Genomic DNA, 6,000 nt, shown 5'->3' on the forward strand with positions numbered 1-6,000 from the left:
AAAAATATGAGCAAATGTGAGTATGAATTCCAACAACGATTCAATGTAAATTCTCCAAATTCATCCTCTCCTAAAATGAAGAGATGAGGGTCTCTAAAATTGACTTTCCTAGAATCCATAAAAGGTTGAGATCAAATTCAATCAAGGGTCAAGATTAAAGTTGAAGTTCAATCATAAAGGGAGATTCTCAAACTAAAAGGAGTTAACATATTTAATTTGAGTAAAATAAAGAGTTAACTGATTTAATTTGAGTAGAAAAAGGAGTTAACTAATTTAACTCATTTTTTATCAATAGTGAACTGAAAATTTCCCTTTTTAAAATGAAGAAAGATTTTGTTGAGATATTTAATTTAATAAAAAGAGATATGCTCTAATAATTACTTTTTCTATTTAACTAAACAATCTTTTAATTAATTAGAGACACTTTTCTTATTTAATTAAATAACTTTATTTAATTAATTAGGAATGGCTTCCTATTTTATTAAATAACTTTGTTTAATTAATTAGAAGTAAGTACTCCATTTAATTAAATAAGTTTGTTTGATTAATTAGAAATACCTTTCTTATTTAATTAAATAATTATATTTAATTAATCAAGATAGGCAAATTTTTTAAATGTATGTAAAAATATGAGAAAATTTGAGGATGAATTCCAACAACGATTCGATGCAAATTATCCCAATTCATCCTCTCCTAAAATGAAGAGATGAGGGTCTCTTAAATAGACTTTACTAAAATCTATCAACGATTGAGATAATATTCAATCAACGATGAATATTAAAGTTGAAGTTCATTCATAAAGGGAGATTCCCAAATTAAAGAGAGTTAACAGATTTAATTTGAGTAAAATAAGGAGTTAACTGATTTAATTTGAGTAGAAAAAGGAGTTAGCTGATTTAATTCATTTTTTTATCAATAGTGAACTAAAAATTTCCCTTTTTAAATAAAAGAGAGATTTTGTTGAGATATTTAATTTAATAAAATGAGATATGCTCTCATAATTACTTTTTCTATTTAATTAAATAATCTTTTAATTAATTACAGACACTTTTCTTTTTTAATTAAATAATTTTATTTAATTAATTAGGAATGGCTTCCTATTTAATTAAATAACACTATTTAATTAATTACAAGTAAGTACTCCATTTAATTAAATAATTTCATTTAATTAATTAGAAATACCTTTTCCATTTAATTAATTAAGATAGGCATATTTATTAATTGTATGTAAAAATATGAGCAAATATGAGTATAAATTCCAATAGCGATTCGCTGCCAATTCTCCAATTTCATCCTCTCCTAAAATGAAGAGATGAGGGTCTCTTAAATAGACTTTCCTAGAATCCATCAATAGTTGAGATCAAATTCACACAACGGTTATGATTAAAGTTGAAGTTAAGTCATAAAGGGAGATTCCCAAATTAAAGGGAGTTAACAGATTTATTTTGAGTAAAATAAAGAGTTAACTGATTTAATTTGAGTAGAAAAAGGAGTTAACTGATTTAATTCATTTTTTATCAATAATGAACTAAAAATTTTCCTTTTTGAACTGAAGAGAGATTTTGTTGAGATATTTAATTTAATAAAATGAGATATGCTCTCATAATTAATTTTTTCTATTAATTTAAATAATCTTTTAATAGCTTTTGGATTTAATTAAATAATTATATTTAATTAATCAAAATAGGAATATTTATTAAATGTATGTAAAAATATGAGCAAATGTGAGCATGAATTCTAGCAGGGATTTGATGCAAATTCTCCAAATTCATCCTCTCCTAGAATGAAGAGATGAGGGTCTCTTAAATAGATTTTCCTGAAATCCATCAACGGTTGAGATCAAATTCAATCAACGATCAGGATTAAAGGTGAAGTTCAATCATAAAGGGAGATTCTCAAATTAAAGGGGGTTAATAGATTTAATTTGAGTAAAAAAAAGAGTTAACTGATTTAACACATTTTTTATCTATAGTGAACTGAAATTTTTTTTTTTTGAACTAAAGAGAGATTTTGTTGAGATATGCTCTCATAATTACTTTTTCTATTTAATTAAACATTCTTTTAATTAATTAGAGACACTTTTTTTTTAAAATTAAATAACTTCATTTAATTAATTAGGAATGGCTTCCTATTTAATTAATTAAAAATACCTTTTCCATTTATATAAATAATTACATTGAATTAATCAAGATAGGCATATTTATTAAATGTATGTAAAAATATGAGCAAATGGGAGTATGAATTCCAGCAGCGATTCGATGTAAATTCTTCAAATTCATCCTCTCCTAAAATGAAGAGATGAGGGCCTCTTAAATAGAATTTTTTGGAATCCATCAACGGTTGAGATCAAATTCAATCAACGGTCAGGATTAAAGTTGAAGTTCAGCCATAAATAGAGATTCCCAAATCAAAGGGAGTTAATAGATTTAATTTGAGTAAAATAAGGAGTTAACTGATTTAATTTGGGTAGAAAAAAGAGTTAACTAATTTAATTTATTTTTTATCAATAGTGAACTAAAAATTTTTTTTTTTGAACTGAAGAGAAATTTTGTTGAGATATTTAATTTAATAAAATGAGATATGCTCTTATAATTACTTTTTCTAATTAATTAAATAATCTTTTAATTAATTAGAGACACTTTTCTTATTTAATTAAATAACTTCATTTAATTAATTAGGAATGGCTTCCTATTTAATTAATTAAATTTGTTTAATTAATTAGAAGTAGGTACTCCATTTAATTAAATAATTTCATTTAATTAGTTAGAAATACTTTTCTTATTTAATTAAATAATTATATTTATTTAATTAAGAGAGGCATATTTTTTAAATTTATGTAAAAATATGACCAAATTTGAGTATGAATTCTAGCAGCGATTCGATGTAAATTCTCTAAATTCATCCTCTCCTAAAATGGAGAGATGAGGGTCTCTTAAATATACTTTCTTGGAATCCATCAACGGTTGAGATCAAATTCAACCAATGGTCAGGATTAATGTTAAAGTTCAGTCATAAAGGAAGATTCCCAAATTAAAAGGAGTTGACAGATTTGATTTGAGTAAAATAAGGATTTAACTGATTTAATTTGAGTAGAAAAAGGAGTTAGCTGATTGAACTCATTTTTTATCAATAGTGAACTAAAAATTTCCCTTTTTGAACTGAAGAGAGATTTTTTTGAGATATTTAATTTAATAAAACGAGATATGATCTCATTATTACTTTTTTTATTTAATTAAACAATTTTTTAATTAATTATTGACACTTTTCTTATTTAATTAAATAACTTTATTTAATTAATAAGGAATGGTTTCCTATTTAATTAAATCACTTTGTTTAATTAATTAGAAGTAGGTACTTTATTTAATTAAATAATTTTATTTAATTAATTAGAAATAGCTTTCTCATTTAATTAAACAATGACATTTAATTAATCAAGATAGGTGTATTTATTAAATGTATGTAAAAATATGAGCAAATGTGAGTACGAATTCCAGCAGTGATTCGATGTAAATTCTCCAAATTAATCCTCTCCTAAAACGAAGAGATGAGAGTCTCTTAAACAGACTTTCTTGAAATCTATCAACAGTTAAGATCAAATTTAATCAACGGTCAGGATTAAAGTTGAAGTTTAGTCATAAAGGGAGATTTCCAAATTAGAGGGAGTTAACAAATTTAATTTGAGTAAAATAAGGAGTTAACTGATTTAATTTCAGTAGAAAAAGGAGTTAACCAATTTAACTCATTTTTTATCAATAGTCAACTGAAAAATTCCCTTTTTGAACTGAAGAGAGATTTTGTTGAGATATTTAATTTAATAAAATGAGATATGCTCTGATAATTACCTTTTCTATTTAATTAAAAAATCTATTAATTAATTAGAGACACTTTTCTTATTTAATTAAATAACTTCATTTAATTAATTAGGAATGGCTTCCTATTTAATTAAATAAATTTGTTTAATTAATTAGAACTAAGTTCTCCATTTAAGTAAATAATTTTTATTAATTAATTAGAAATACCTTTCCTATTTAATTAAATAATTACATTTAATTAATCAAGATAGGCAAATTTCTTAAATGTATGTAAAAATATGAGCTAATATGAGTATAAATTCCAATAGCGATTCGATGCCAATTCTCCAATTTCATCCTCTCCTAAAATGAAGAGATGAGGGTCTATTAAATAAACTTCTCTAGAATCCATCAATGGTTGAGATCAAATTCAATCAACGGTTAGGATTAAAGTTGAAGTTAAGTCATAAAGGGAGATTCCCATATTAAGGGGAGTTAACAGATTTAATTTGAGTAAAATAAAGAGTTAACTGATTTAATTTGAGTAGAAAAAGGAGTTAACTGATTTAATTCATTTTTTATCAATAGTGAACTATAAAATTTGTTTTTTGAACTGAAGAGATATTTTGTTGAGATATTTAATTTAATAAAATGAGATATGCTCTCATAATTACTTTTTCTATTTAGTTAAACAATCTTTTAATTAATTAGAGACACTTTTCATATTTAATTAAATAACTTCATTTAATTAATTAGTCATGACTTCTTATTTAATTAAATAACTTAGCTTAATTAATTAGATGTAGGTACTCCATTTAATTAAATAATTTTGTTTAATTAATTAGAAATACCTTTCTCATTTAATTAAATAATTACATTTAATTAATCAAAATAAGCCTATTTATTAAATTTATGTAAAAATATGAACAAATGTGAGTACGAATTCCAGCAGCGATTCGATGTAAATTCTCCAAATTTATCCTATCCTAAAATGAAAAGATGAGGGTCTCTTAAATAAACTTTCATAGAATCCATCAATGGTTGAGATCAAATTCAATCAACGGTCAGGATTTAAGTTGAAGTTTAGCCATAAAGAGAGATTCTCAAATTAAAAGGAGTTAACAGATTTAATTTGAGTAAAATAAGGAGTTAACTGATTTAATTTGAGTAGAAAATGTAGTTAGCTCATTTAACTCATTTTTTATCAATAGTGAACTGAAAATTTCCCTTTTTGAACTGAAGAGAGATTTTGTTGAGATATTTAATTTAATAAAATGAGATATGCTCTCATAATTACTTTTTCTATTTAATTAAACAATCTTTTAATTAATTAGAGACACTTTTCTTATTTAATTAAATAACTTTATTTAATTAATTAGGAATGGCTTCTTATTTAATTAAATATCTTTGTTTAGTTAATTAGAAGTAAGTACTCCATTTAATTAAATAATTTCATTTAATTAATTATAAATACCTTTTCCATTCAATTAAATAATTACATTTATTTAATTCAGATATGTGTATTTATTAAATGTATGTAAAAATATGAGCAAATATGAGTACAAATTTCAGCAGCGATTCGATGCAAATTCTGCAAATTCATCCTCTCCTAAAATGAAGAGATGAGGGTCTCTTAAATAGACTTTCTTGGAATTCATCAATGGTTGAGATCAAATTCAATCAACGGTCAAGATTAAAGTTGAAGTTTAGACATAAAGAGAGATTTCCAAATTAAAGGGAGTTAACAGATTTAATTTGAGTAAAATAAGGAGTTAACTGATTTAAATTGATTTAGAAAAAGGTGTTAACTGATTTAACTCATTTTTTATCAATAGTGAAATGAAAATTTCCCTTTTTGAACTGAAGAGAGATTTTGTTAGGATATTTAATTTAATAAAATGAGATATGCTCTCATAATTACTTTATCTATTTAATTAAACATTCTTTTAATTAATTAGAGAACCTTTTCTTATTTAATTAAATAACTTCATTTAATTAACTAGGTAGTGCTTCATATTTAATTAAATAACTATGTTTAATTAATTAGAAGTAAGTACTTCATTTAATAAAATAATTTTGTTTAATTAATTAGAAACACCTTTCTTATTCAATTAAATAATTACAATTAATTAATCAAGATAGGTGTATTTATTAAATGTATGTAAAAATATGAGAAAATGTGAGTATGAATTCCAGCAGCGATTCGATG

This window comes from Cupressus sempervirens, chromosome 1 (assembly GCF_028749045.1).
Source record: "Cupressus sempervirens isolate cs-2001-9-10 chromosome 1, ASM2874904v1, whole genome shotgun sequence".
Taxonomy (NCBI): domain Eukaryota; kingdom Viridiplantae; phylum Streptophyta; class Pinopsida; order Cupressales; family Cupressaceae; genus Cupressus; species Cupressus sempervirens.